We start from the raw sequence: 14762 nt of genomic DNA, 5'->3' as shown, positions 1-14762 counted from the left end.
ATCCATAACCATGCCAATTTTTGCCTGCGCAAATTAGAATTTAGGCGTACTACATGTGCTTAGCGAGCTGTGCGTGTAAATTTTAATTATTACCAATTAGTGCTCATTAGTGCTTGTTAAGAGCTGTTATCAATGCTGATTAACTTGTTAAGCCAATTAAGTTATATGCATTGTTATAGAATACACTTAGATTTCGTCAGTGGCATTCCTAGGTCGGCTGCCACCCGGGGCAGATCGCCGCTGCGCACCCTGCCCCGGGTGCAGTGGCATCCGTCCCCCCAGGGTGCAGCACAACACCCCCTCCCAGGCGCAATGACACCTCCCCCGGTGAGATGACCCCCCCCCCCAGCGCATCAACTCCCCCCCCCCCCCCGGGTGCATTCTTAGCTGCAGAAAGTAACCTGTTCTGGGGCAGAGGAAGCAGGGAACCAGTGGAGCCGATAGGCGCGCGGCTGCTCTCAGCACCCCTCCAGCAGCGTGCACCTGGGGCGGACCGCCCAGCCCTTGCTACATCACTGGATTTCTGCGTGGATCTCTAGGCACGCTATATAGAATCCGGGGGTAAGTATGACTCTTGTGCACATGCCCAGACAAATCCAGAAGTGGGAGCACACATCTGTACTGCTCTTCTGCTGCACATTTAAATATGAGCCTTTCACAAATTGTTCCCATGTTTTTGTAATGTTCATATTTAAGCTCAGAAAAACAGGACCAATGTTTGCTTTCACTTTTGGTTTTCCTTGGACTTGCAAACATGCTTGGGTTCTTATTAGTAGCACTCAAACTTGCATGGGATTTCTTCCACTTGCAAAAGAAGACAAAGACCACAATGCAATGTGAAAAACTGACAAGAAATCTTCCGAAAACCTTCTATGCTGCCCTTGAGCTGGCGGTAAACTTTTAGCATTATGGCCCATTATTTCCTGCTGTGCATCACAGCGCATTTGTTGTGCATTGGAAAGGAATACTAACTGACCTCATAAGCATTCATTTAAATGCATTTGCAACAATATCATAAGTACATTAAGTAATGCCATACTGGGAAAAGACCAAGGGTCCATCGAGCCCAGCATCTTGTCCACGACAGCGGCCAATCCAGGCCAAGGGCACCTGGCAAGCTTCCCAAACGTACAAACATTCTATACATGTTATTCCTGGGATTTTGGATTTTTCCAAGTCTGTTTAGTAGCGGTTTATGGACTTGTCCTTTAGGAAACCGTCCAACCCCTTTTTAAACTCTGCTAAGCTAACCGCCTTCACCACATTTTCCGGCAATGAATTCCAGAGTTTAATTACACGTTGGGTGAAGAAACATTTTCTCCGATTTGTTTTAAATTTACTACACTGTAGTTTAATCGCATGCCCCCTAGTCCTACCATGCAGTTAATGCGTGATAGCTACTTTTTCTCTGTGTTAACTGCGCAGTGGCCCTCCCACAATGCTGGGAATGCACTCAATGGTTACACAGAAGTTTTTCAGTTTCTGAGTGTTGATTTTGTCAATGACCACACGTTAAATGCAAAATCTTGCCACAGTTTAGCACATATGGGCTAGTCAAAGTGAGGGTTCAGATGTAACAAAAATATATGGGCATGTGTTGGGAGTATGGGGTGGAGGTGGCAGAAGTGCTCACGAAAAGCACCGATAATTTCTAACCAATAGATTCGTGTCAACCAAGATTTTCTTTGAATAGCATGACATGAACTGCAATTTAAATTCTCCAGTGGAGTGAAGGATATGCTGCCATATCTCAAAGATATAATTGTCTGATGCTGAACAATGTCAAACAAAGAAATGCATCTTTCCCCAAAATATCAACTGAACTGAATTAGTTTAAGTATCATTTCTGAAATTACAGGCCTTTGTTCAGACTCTCATGGAGACCAGCTAACGATAGCCTAAGACGAGTCCCAGATGGCTAATTTGAAATGCTGCTGGCAAACACCAAAGCCAGTTCTTAGACTTCATTTATACAAAAATAAAAGTTATTGGGCTAACTTAATCCATTTCTGGACTAGCCTTCAGGAGTTAACACCCCATTTCAGTTCTGAACAGAATGAGCAGATGACATGATGGGGAAGAAGAAAGAAGGTGATTGATGTGTTAAGAGTTGACAAGCTGGCTGGAGGAAGTAGGAATATTTGCAGTAGTAACTGAATACAAATCTTTGTTTGACGTACTTTAACATTCACATACCATTAAAAATACACTAGATGATTTGAAATAGAAGTTTCAGTTATCTGAATTATCTTTCTTTTCTTGTTAGTTCACATTCCCCCCTCAAACAAATTGCATTATCTGCCATGTACTTAAGGCCTGATTCTATAATAGCATGCATAAAATAATAGACACCCCCTCATCACATCCCCTTTTCAGTCGTGTGACTTCAAACTTTGTACAAAACTTTATAGAATGTGCATAGAACGATGAGTGCGCAAATTCTAATTAGTGCCAATAATTGCTCATTAGAGCTCAATTATCAGTGCTGATTAGCTTGTTAACCAATTAAGCTGCTCACATAAAACGGCAGTGCGTACAGATTTGCGCATGCATCTTTGGAAGCCATATATAGAATTTGGGTGTTAATGTGTGATAGCTTTTTCTCTGTGTTAACTGCACAGTGACCCTCCCAAAATGCTGGGAATGCACTCAAGGGTTACATAGAAGTTTTTCACTTCCTGAGTGTCAATTTTGTCAATTACCACACATTAAATGCAAAATCTTGCCAGTTTAGTACATATGGGCAAGTTTCAGATGGGCATGTGTTGGGAGTGTGGGGTGGAGGTTGGAGAAGTGCTCACGAAAAGCACAGATAATTTCTTACTAATAGATTCATGTCAACCAAGATTTTCTTTAAATAGCATGACATAAATTGCAATTTAAATTCTCCAGTGGAATGAAGGATATAGTGCCATATCTGAAAGATATAATTGTCCGATGCTGAACAATGTCAAACAGAGCAATGCATCGTTCCCCATAATATCAATTGAACTGAATTAGTTTAAGTATGATTTCTGAAATTACAGGCCTTTGTTCTGGCTCTCATGGAGATCAGCTAATGGTAGCCTAAGACGATTCCCAGATGGCTCATTTGAAATGCTGCTGGCAAACTCCAAAGCCAGTTAAATTTTGTTTACACAGAAATAAAGGTTACTGAACTAACTTAATCCATTTCTGGACTAGCCTTCAGGAGTTAACACTCCCTTTCTCTGAACAGAATGAGCAGACAACATGATGGAGTAAGAAGGAGGTGACTGATGTGTTAGAGCTGACAAGGTGACCTGAGGTAGTAAGAATATTTGTAGTAGTAACAGAATCCAAATATCTTTTAAAGTGTTCTAACCTTCACAGATCATTAGAAAACACTATATGATTTGAAATATATTTTTCAATTCACTGAAAGAAATATCATTCTTGTTAGTTCGCATTCCTAAAAAAATGCATTTTGTGTATTATTTGCCTATGAAATGTATTTAGAAGTTTTAATACACTTACCAGTCAAAACTTCTAAGCAAAACAAACAAACAATTATGTCCCGGGATTTAGTGGTTCCTTGTTTCCCAGAGTCACTGACTGTGAAAAGACAGGAAAAAGAAAACAAACGATCCTGTTAAAATCGCTGGATCTAATGTAATTTACATGAGGAGGTTTGCAGGCACCCTGGCAGCGACAGAGTAAGGAGAGCCTTTTCCCAGCCCTGTGAAAGTGATTAGCAAGGAGTGAAACTTTAGAACTTCCTCTTTCCATCCTAGTCCCGCCTGCTTCTGGGTATTTGCAGTCTGTGGTTTATGCCATGACGAATCTGCAAGAAAATAGATCACAGTTCAAGTGCAAAAAAAAAAAAAAAGATATTCTTTACACTAGTGGTGAATCATAATAGATTGTGCTACAGGTAATATATTCTAGATTAGAAAGTTAGATCAAAGTTATATACTCAGTGCTGGTGGATGAAGTACCTTGCTTGCTATTTTACTAATTAAGTGGCCTTTTTACTAAGATGTGCTAATAAATGGGCTTAGGGCACGATTATGTATATATAGTGCCTGAAAAATCCACTTGGTAAAAGTACGCCTAGGCGTATTCTCTAAGGTACGCCTAAATTTTATAGAATCGGCTTAAATTTCCACATGGTATCTAGAATACGCTGAGCGCCTCTCCACGCAACCAATTTTTTTTGCGTCCGTTTAGGCCATGTTTTACTTGGCCTAAATCCTGACACCTAAATTAGAGTGGGTGTATTCTATAACAATGAGTGTACATTTTTGACATGCCCATGACCCATCCATTCCACACCTATTACCACGCTCCCTTTTCAACTACGTGACTTGGAATTTACGCACATCACGTTATAGAATACACTTAGTGAGTTGTGTGTGTAAATTTTAATGCCAATTAGTGCTGATAATTGGTTGTTAACATCCAATTAACAGTGCTGATTAGCTAGTTAACCAATCAAGTTATGCACATTGTTGTAGATTATGCTTCGATTTCCACGCAGAAATTAAGGCATAATATTTTGAATTTGGGGGATAATGTGTACTAATGAGAGACTTTCCAGCATGCCATTTTGAACAAGAACACTTTTGTTTGTTAGTAGAATTATTAGTTTGAGTCTTTTGAATTATTGTAACATCATTTATTTAGATTGCTTTAAGCAACTATTTAAAAACTCCAATCAGTTTAAAATACTGCTTTACGCTTGATTTTTTTCCTTGAAGAAAACTGATCATTTATTTGCTTTTTACATGACAGTTCATTAGCTTCCTATACATGCTAGGGTGTTATTCAAATCTCTTTGTCTAATATGTAAGATTCTTTATGGTCTGGCTCCTTTATACCTGTTAAAGCAGAGAATCAAATGATTAGATAAATTACTCTCGTTTCAGGCAGCAAGACTAGAAAAAAAGTTCAGACTTTTTTTACTATCAGGTTCTAATTATAGGCACTTTAGAGGTCAAATTAATACATATTTGTTTAGAAAATATGTTTTGAATTCTACTGATGATGAAAAAAAGAAAAGAAGAACTCCCCAAATGTACAAAGCAAATATAAAACCAAAAAAGAATGGGAGAAGACCAATCTGATTGTAACACAAGGGCAAAACTTTGTTGTGTAATTTAATAAACGTTTGCCCTTGTATTGGATTCAAAAGTAAAACAAAGTAAAATAAAAGTAAATACATTTTAGTAGGAATAAAAAGGAGCTCCCTCCAAGTACTGTAATTATGTGCAGTTACATTTATTGTATTTATGTTTATATTTGGTCATTTTTACTACTGTTATGCTGTTAACAAAATTGTAAGTTGTATGTTAAACAGTACCATTGTAAATCGCTTTGGGTGAATCTATTTTTTATTTTTTTATTTTTGTTTCATTTGTACCCCGCACTTTCCCACTCATGGCAGGCTCAATGCGGCTTACATGGGGCAATGAAGGGTTAAGTGACTTGCCCAGAGTCACAAGGAGCTGCCTGTGCCTGAAGTGGGAATCGAATAAAGGTGGTTAATAAATCTCAATAAATAAATAAATAATGATTGGTCTTCTCCCATACTTTTTTGTTTTTTTCTGTTTGCATTCTACTGGGTAATTGTATTGAGGGACAAATTCAATTTACGGTTGATTTGAAGGTGTATTTTCCTGGTTATGTCCGGTTTCTTATTGATGTGATCCGTATAGAACTGCAAGGTAAACAGTGAAATGCAATATATATTGTTATGTTATGTTATGCTATTTCTAGCATGCTCATAAAATAGGGCATTTTCAATTTTCATATTTGCAGGTTGTGAACTAATGTTGTCAGTAGTGCACGTCAACTGCAAATAATTAAGCGGAAGCACTTACCACCTTCTCCCTGCGTTATTCAGTTACCCCCAAATTCTATATATGGTGCCTTAAGTTGTGTGTGCTGATTCAGTTGCATGGCCAAATTGTGCACAAAACTTAATTGATTAATGAGCCAATCAGCGCCAATAATTGGTACTTAACAACCAATTAGTGGTACTAATGGGCGTTAATTAGAATTTACACGCACAACTTTCTAGGAGTATTCTATAACACGGTGTGAGTAAATCCTAATGTGGGCAGTCGAAAAGGGGGCATGGCCATTGGTGTGGAACAGGAGGGTTGTGGACATTTCAAAAAACTATGCACACTATTATGGAATACACCCGATCTGTGACTAACTTAGGCACAGATATTTAGACCTGGTTTTAAGTGGCCTAAATGGGTGCACCTAAATTTTAGTTGCAAGAACAGCATGTGAGCATATTCTATAAACTATGCATAACTTTAGGTATAGTTAATAGAATCCCGCATGGCTTTTCGGCACCAAATTTTATGACGGCATTTATTGAATTTGGCCCTTAGTGCATGCTAATGCGAACATGTTCCAAGCCCGATCTCCGCTCCAACATGCCTCCAGCAAAAGAAATAAAAAAAATAGTGCAAAACAGAAAACTGCCTCAAAACACCTTAAAGTGTTTTGCGTTAAGTGAGCATTGAAGATGGTTTAGTAAAAGGGCCCCTAAAACCGTAGAGATTAGTGATTAGCTAGCATTTATCAAATTCGGAGACAGAACAGATTTCAAATTACAGTAGAGACCTCTTTTACAAAGCTGTGGGAGTCGCTAGCATGGTTTTATAAAAGAAGCCCAGTTTTGTTATTTAAGAAATTGTATTAAAAGAGCATTACTTTTCTATTAAGGCAATCATAATGAAACTTGCAACTTGGAAAAATCCTCCTGCAGAAGATTAAGGGGCCCTTTTACTTAAGTCGTGGTAGGCACTAGCGTGTGCCGACTGCATACCAAAAAGCACTACCATGGGACACACTGAGGTGTCCCACAGTAGTAGGACAATCAGCATGTGCTAATCCTATGCTAAAAACTAGTTTTTATTTTTTAGTGTGGGCGGAGAGTAGGCATGCCCTGCTGTATTCACATAGTGCAGGCACATTGCCGTGCATTGCCCGATTAGCACGGGGTTAGCTTGGGAGCCCTTAGTGCCACTTTTAGTGCGGCTTAGTAAAAGGGCCCCTAATTTTAAAGCAAAACATAGATTTAATATTCATTCATTCTACGATACTTTAGCTGTGGCTTGCTTGCGCCTGTGTACAAAAATATGCATTATTATATGGGTGTTCCTACAGAGGAACAACAAGGAAGGGGCACTAGGAGGATCTTTCCGGATACTTCTTTGAAGGGCATTAATCATGGTTAATAGGGTTTTATCTCCTATGCATGCAGTCCTCATTCTTAAAACATCCAAGTTCTGATTTTTTTGCACCTGTGTTAAGTAAAGAGCAATGATCCAGGCGTATTGGCTTTCAGATGCACAAACCGGCGGCGGCCAGACACAGCGAGGGAATGAGACCCTGGGAGGGAAGGGAGGCTGGGGAGGGCTTAGGAAAGGGATTGGGGGCGGGTGGAAGCAAGTTACATCAGTCATAAGAAGGGGAGAGGCGGTAGTAAGAAGTAGGGAGCTGGGGTGTAGTCACTGACAGGAGAGGAAGTCCTGGAGGCAGGGAAAAAGGGAGGGCCACTGGAGGCAGTAGGAATGCATTTGCCATGGTGCAATCACCATTTATTTTGTGCCTGCTGCTCCAACGGGTCACCCACCCCATCTGCCCCATGTCAGGGAGGATAGGGTCTCATCATAGCATTTGTTGAGTGGTGGGTCCTAGCCGGATAGAGTACACAGCAGTATGTCTTTGACCAAATCAAGGTAAAATGTGAAGTGGTTTTGTCCCATGCTAGCAATGGCATGGATGATGTCTAAGATCAGGAGCAGTCCTCCTCTACGGAGGGGTCTAGTGCCAGAGTAACAGATAATCAACGGTGCCTACCTCAGACTTGATGGAATGGGGAGGCTGAAGGATTCAAAAAAGAGAGTCAATGGTTGGGAGGGGGAGGATGCTTTTATGGCAATCCCCCAACCAAGGCTGTGATGTTGGCATGTAGGCATGTCTACAACATGCCCCAAGTGGAGCAGAGAATCTATTTCATGCATAAAGTGGCAGTAGAGGGAGCTGTATGACTCAAAAAGCTGGACCCCCTTGCCCAAAATGCTCTAGATAGAAGATCGAGTCAGGTATTTAATTGCTTGTTACTGTAAACTGTATCCATCTATGTAATTTGTTCACTATTGTGAATGTCTTTGCATATGTAAGTTATAGAATGTTGTGGCTATAACAAATTCCATTCTTCTTCTCTGATAGCTTGTCAAGTGTGGGTATATGTAGTGTATGGTTTTGGAAAGAAAGAAGAGTGCTAAAGTGTCACCTGCCCAGTTTGTGTGTATCTGTATTTTAGACCAACAAAGAGATGCTGTGCAATTACATCAGCATGTTTAAAATCAAGCCCCAAAGAAAGCCCCCAACATTTAGGGTGCAGGAAGCCCTGTCCCCACTGACATCAGTGCATCTGGTTGCCAGAGAAAGTTGATGTTAGGGGTAAATTTTTAAGCCATCCTAATGCCAAGGACTTCCTACTATCAGCTGGAAAATGCAGACCTAACAGCAACCTATAACTTCACAGATGGTCTACACAAGATTTGCAAAATTCATTTCCCATTGGCATGTAGCCTAAATATCAGATTTTCAAACATCAGACTTAGCATTGAAATTACAAGCATCTGTGTAAAGATAGCAGTTTCTTTCAGACATGAGGTGACGGCAAGGTACGTAATAAAATATAATGCTTTCACATATGGGAGAACTAAATTCAGGGTTATTCTGGAGAATATGAGATTCTGCACCTTCATGCTGGAACCAGTCCTCTCAGGTTAAACATTGTTTCCTATGGGAAATTTGGTTTTGACTTAAGAGGAGGTTTACAGGAACCAGTTGTGAATTAAGTCCAAGAATCTTCTGTATTTGTTCATCTATTAACACCCAAACTGTCACATCCTGCAAATTACATGACTCATCCCAAGGTGTGGGGGGTGCAAATATGTACCATATCTGTTATCACAAACTTTCACAATCACTATGCCAGCATGAGTTTCTTGGCAAGGTACAGCAGTTGTTGGCCGTTGCCTTCGGTAGTCCATAGTATCTGTTTTTTTGAGGTGATTCCCATCCAGCCAAGCTAGACCCTGTTTAATTTTTAAGCTGTAACAGTGCAGTCTTACTCAAGGAATTGCAAGATACTGTTGTACATTAGACACAATGGGCCAAATTTATTTATTTATTTATTTAGATCATTTATACCCCGCTTTTTACCACATAAAGCAGCCTCTAAGCAGCTTACAATGAACCAAAGAAACAATTACAATGACAGTAGAGAGGGTAGAGGGAACGGAGGAAGAAGGGAAGGGAATATAAATACAATATTTAAACAAATAAGTAGGCAAGGAAAAGAAAACAAAAAGAAGAGAAAGTAAGGAGTCCAAAATCAGGTCTTGACTCGCTGAGACACATTAAGGCAGGTAGTCAGATCCTGCGAACAGGATTCATAAAAGGCATCCAAAGTTAGGCGCTGTTATGATCTGCGCTAATCTAGGGGCCTGTTTACTAATGCGCGACAAGCCCACCGTGGGCTTGCTGTGCAGCAAACCAGAACTACCACCGGCCCAACATGGCTGCTGGTGGTAGCTCTTCCCCCAGTATATGGCATTTCTAGCGCTACTGGAATTTTTGTAGCATTAATATCGCAGGGGGTTACCGCCAGTTTAACGTGGGGGCCATTACTTCCAACTCAATGGGTGGTGACAAGTGCTCCCCCCAAAACGGCAGCACGGGAAGTGCAAACTTACTGCATAGCAATTTCCTTCTAGGCCTTATTAACCGCTGCAGTAAAAGAGGCCCTAGCACATGGGAAAAAACGGGTGCTTCTACTAATGTAGGGCCCCTATTACCGCAGCTTAGTAAAAGAGCCCCTTAGTATTCTGTAAAGGGCATTCTTCTTATCTTAAATGCTTTTCCCATACAGGTCACTGTGGGGTTCTGTGATATGTAACATAGTAAATGTTAGCAGATAAAGGGACTGAATTTTGATGGCGGTCGTATCACAGCAGATTTCTACTAAGGCAGTATTTTTAGTTGCCATCTGATTCGACAGCCAGGATCGTGACTTCTTCTCTTATATGGCTTTGTTGTCAACAATATAAGAGATCTATTTGACCCCTGAGGAAGGCCTTTGGTGCCGAAACACGGCTGTGTCGGGTCATTTTTATGTTTGTTTGAATTAAAGATTGTTTGACATTCTCCTCAAGTCCTCCTCACTTTGTTGTTTGTTGCTCACGTTTGCATTAGGGACTTTTCCTCCTCTTTTTTCTGCTTGGCAGATAAAGACCTGCATGGTCCATCCTGTCTGTCATACAAGGTGGCCAGAGTTGAATCTGGCTGTCTGCACAGGTTCCACTTCTTCATGATTTAACACTGGTATACTTAATCTCTGTCTCTCCCTGCCAATTTTGGAGCACAGACTACAGAAGCCTGTCCGGCACTGGTGCTACTTACCAACTACTGAAGTTGCAGTGGCACTTGAACCCTGTTCCAGCCTTGATCCTGATCTGTTTTAGCCACTTAAGAGACCCAGACTATAGAAGTTTGCCCAACATTGGTCCTACCGCCCAAAGCTCACTCCAGTTATGAGATCACTTAATTGGTATATTTTACAGAAGGGATGTGCATTTATTTGAAACAACATTTTCCATTTGTTTTCTTTTTCTTTTGCTTGAAACTACAGGAAAATCCCTGAAAGTTTGAAGTTTTTTTCATGTTTCATTAACAGCATGCACTTCTCTGAAAGCACATGTATCATTTGCAAAGAACATGTGATTTTTGCGGAGTGCATGCCATTCTCGATGAGTGCACATCATTTGTAAATAGCATGTGTTCTTTCAGAAAGAGTGTGCACTGTTCATGAATAGTGAATGCCCCGGGGCCCTTTTACAAAGGCGCACTGAAAAATGGCTTGTGGTGTGGGTTTTGGGCGCACGCCGATCTATTTTTCAGCACACCTGTAAAAAAGGCCTTTTAAACATTTTTGCTGATAATGGACATGCTGCAAAATCAAAATTGCAGCGTGTCCATTTTGGGTCTGAGACCTTACCTCCAGCCATTGACCTAGCGGTAAAGTCTCACGTGGTAACCGGGCGGTAATGACCTACGCGTGTCAAATGCCACTTGGTGTGCGGCCGAAAATAAAAATTATTTTTCAGATGCGCATATCGGACGCGCACCAAAAATGAAATTACCGCAAGAGCCACATGGTAGCTGGGCAGTAACTCCATTTTGGTGCGCGTTGGGCACGCGTAGACACTTATGCAGCTTAGTAAATGGGCCTCTCTGTGAATAGTGCACATTCTTTGTGTATATGCTTTACCCAATAGTGTTCACTGCTAACAATATTAATCCAATAATGGGAAAAAAGACCAAAATGAACAAAACCAAAATTCTTGTGAATAACATGGGAAATAATATGAAAAGGAAATGATTTGAGCGCCCCCTCCCCCCTCTAGCTTGCAGTATTGTAAGGAGTTGTGCCATTTCCTTCTATCAGAGTAATATAACAGTGCTTTTGTGTACTTTTTTTTTTTTTGCTTTAAGTTTCAAGTTTATTTAGTATTTACTACCTTACCCTATGGGGGCTTCATATTACATGGTTACTGAAGGTCAACCTGGTGAAGCAGAGAATATCTCTTGCAGTGACTCATCGTCTAGAAATAATTGCTGTAAGGGATGTGCATTTGTTTGAAATGATAATGGAAATGTCAACATTTCCTATGTCATTTCATGTAATTTTGAACCAGAAATGACAAGAAAACACTCAAAATGTAGCTTTTTTTTTCTCTCTGTCATCAATAGAATGCACTATTGCCCAATAGTGCATTATCCAGCTTATTTTAGAAGGAGATCGCCGGCCATCTTCCGACACAAATCAGGAGATGGTCGGCGATCTCCTGAATCCAGCCAAATCGGTATAATCGAAAGCCGATTTTGGCCGGCACCAACTGGTTTCCGTCGCAGAGCCAGCCAAACTTCAAGGTGTCTTGTCGGTAGGGTAGCAAAGGCGGGATGGGGGCATGGTCACGAGATGGCCGGCTTCGCCCAATAATGGAAAAAAGAAAGCCGGCCCTGACGAGCATTTTGAAGGCTTCACTTGGTCCCTTTTTTTTCAGGACCAAGCTTCAAAAAGGTGCCCCAACTGACCAAATGACCACCGGAGGGAATTGGGAATGACCTCCCCTTACTCCCCCAGTGGTCACCAACCCCCTCCCACCCAAAAATAAATAAATAAATAAATAAAAAAAAATATATATATATATATATATTTTTTTTTGCCAGCCTGAAATGTCATACCCAGCTCCCTGACAGCAGTATGCAGGTCCCTGGAGCAGTATTTAGTGGGTGCAGTGCACTTGAGGCAGGCGGACCCAGGCCCATCCCCCCCTACCTGTTACACTTGTGGTGGTAAATGTTAAGCCCTCCAAAAACCCCCAAAACCAACTGTACCCACATGTAGGTGCCCCCTTCATCCCTAAGGGCTATGGTAGTGGTGTTCAGTTGTGGGGAGTGGGGGGTTTTTTGGAGGGGGGTTGGGGGGGGTTGGGGGGGCTCAGCACACAAGGTAAGGGAGCTATGCACCTGGGATCAATTTGTGAAGTCCACTGCAGTGCCCCCTAGGGTGCCCAGTTGGTGTCCTGGCATGTCAGGGGGACCAGTGCAGTACAAATGCTGGCCCCTCCCACGACCAAATGCCTTGGATTTGGCCGGGTTTGAGATGGCCGGCATCGGTTTCCATTATCGGCGAAAACCGATGCTGGCCATCTCATACCCGGCCATCTCTGACATTTGGCCGGCCCGAACCGTATTATCGAAATGAAAGATGGCCGGCCATCTTTTTCAATAATACGGTTCGGGACTGCTCTTTGCGGCGACGGCCATATAGATGGCCGGCGCCGTTCGATTATGCCCCTCCACGTTACTACTACTACTACTACTACTACTATTTAACATTTCTAAAGTGCTGCTAGGGTTATGCAGCGCTGTACAATTTAACAAAGAAGGACAGTCCCTGCTCAAAGGAGCTTATAATCTAAAGGACAAAAATGCAGTCAATCAAATTGGGGCAATCTGGATTTCCTGGATAGAGGTCAATGGTTAGGTGCTGAAAGCGACATTGAAGAGGTGGGCTTTAAGCAAGGATTTGAAGATGGGCAGGGAAGGGGCTTGGCGTATGGGCTCAGGGAGTTTATTCCAAGCATAGGGTGAGGCGAGGCAGAAAGGGCAGAGCCTGGAGTTGGCGGTGGTGGAGAAGGGTACTAAGAGGAGGAATTTGTCCTGTGAGCGGAGGTTACGGGTAGGGGCATAGGGGGAGATGAGGGTAGAGAGGTAATGGGGGGCTGCAGATTGAGTGCATTTGTAGGTTAGTAGAAGAAGCTTGAATTGTATGCGGTACCTGATCGGAAGCCAGTGAAGTGACTTGAGGAGAGGGGTGATATGAGCATATCGGTCTAGGCGGAAGATAAGACGGGCAGCAGAGTTCTGAACGGATTGAAGGGGGGATAGATAGTTAAGAGGGAGGCCAGTGAGGAGTAGGTTGCAATAGTCAAGGCGAGAGGTGATGAGAGAGTGGATGAGAGTTTGGGTGGTGTGCTCGGAGAGGAAGAGGCGAATTTTGTTGATGTTATAGAGAAAGAAGCGACAGGTTTTGGCTGTCTGCTGGATATGGGCAGAGAAGGAGAGGGAGGAGTCGAAGATGACTCCGAGGTTGCGGGCAGATGAGACGGGGAGGATGAGGGTGTTGTCGACTGAAATAGAGAGTGGAGGGAGAGGAGAAGTGGGTTTAGGTGAAAAGACGATAAGCTCGGTCTTGGCCATGTTCAGTTTCAGGTGGTGGTTGGACATCCAGGCGGCGATGTCAGATAAGCAGGCTGATACTTTGGCCTGGGTTTCCGCAGTGATGTCTGGTGTGGAGAGATAAAGCTGGGTGTCGTCAACATAGAGATGATATTGGAAACCATGAGATGAGATCAGCGAGCCCAGGGAAGAGGTGTAGTATTTCCTCAAAGCTGCACACATGCAAAGCCATACACAACCTTATTTTTTCAAGAGCACTGCGTGTTTTCCCGTGGTGTACAGGCCACTACTGTTCCTTCATATCCATCATACACTTGGTGCTAAGTGCAACTTCATTAACCTTGTGTTACTCAGTTAGCACACACTAATGAAAATGCACTAGCTGGGTAATGCAGGAACCCTCACTCGCCGCTCATGACATGCCCCCCTCTAAAAAATATTTTTAAAATAGCACATGCAAACAAGCAAAATACTGCAAAACATGTTAACACAGTGGTTCCCAAACCTGGTCCTGGATGCACCCCAACCAGTCAGGTTTTCAAGATATCTACAATGAATATTCATGAGAGAGATTTTCATACACTGTCTCCACTGCATGCAAATTGCTCTCATGAATAATCATTGTGGATATCCTGAAAACCCAACTGGCTGGGGTGTTTCCAGGACCAGGTTTGGGAACCACTGCTTTAAGATATTTAGCAGTAGCATGTTTTTGCTTTGCTGAGGGCTTATCATCCTTCAGTCAAAGGGCCACTCAGTTACTTATTTAGAACAATTCTAAAATCCATTCCCTTTTTATCTGTTTTACAAAGTCATGACCTCCTGACACACTTTACCAATCAACTTTCTTCTCTAAATCCTACTAACAGCATTTATGACCAATCTGGCTTTGTAGATTCCCACTGATTAGTAAACGCTAACCCTTTATAATCAGTCAGATTATGTTCAATCACTACCTC

The 14762-nt window shown here is 42.0% G+C and overlaps 1 protein-coding gene across 1 annotated transcript in view; it reads right to left on the bottom strand.

Annotated features, from left to right (window-relative positions):
* Positions 1-3725, bottom strand: part of TFPI (tissue factor pathway inhibitor) — a 106813-nt gene extending 103088 nt beyond the window's left edge. The window contains exon 1 of the mRNA XM_030210107.1: positions 3496-3725. The gene's annotated coding sequence lies outside the window, so the exon portion shown is untranslated. The remainder of the gene's footprint in view (positions 1-3495) is intronic.
* Between the last annotated feature and the right edge of the window lie 11037 nt (positions 3726-14762).

The sequence above is a fragment of the Microcaecilia unicolor genome, chromosome 7 (assembly GCF_901765095.1).
Source record: "Microcaecilia unicolor chromosome 7, aMicUni1.1, whole genome shotgun sequence".
Taxonomy (NCBI): domain Eukaryota; kingdom Metazoa; phylum Chordata; class Amphibia; order Gymnophiona; family Siphonopidae; genus Microcaecilia; species Microcaecilia unicolor.
The sequence above is the reverse complement of the archived record's forward strand: the minus strand, read 5'-3'. Positions and strand labels throughout refer to the sequence as shown.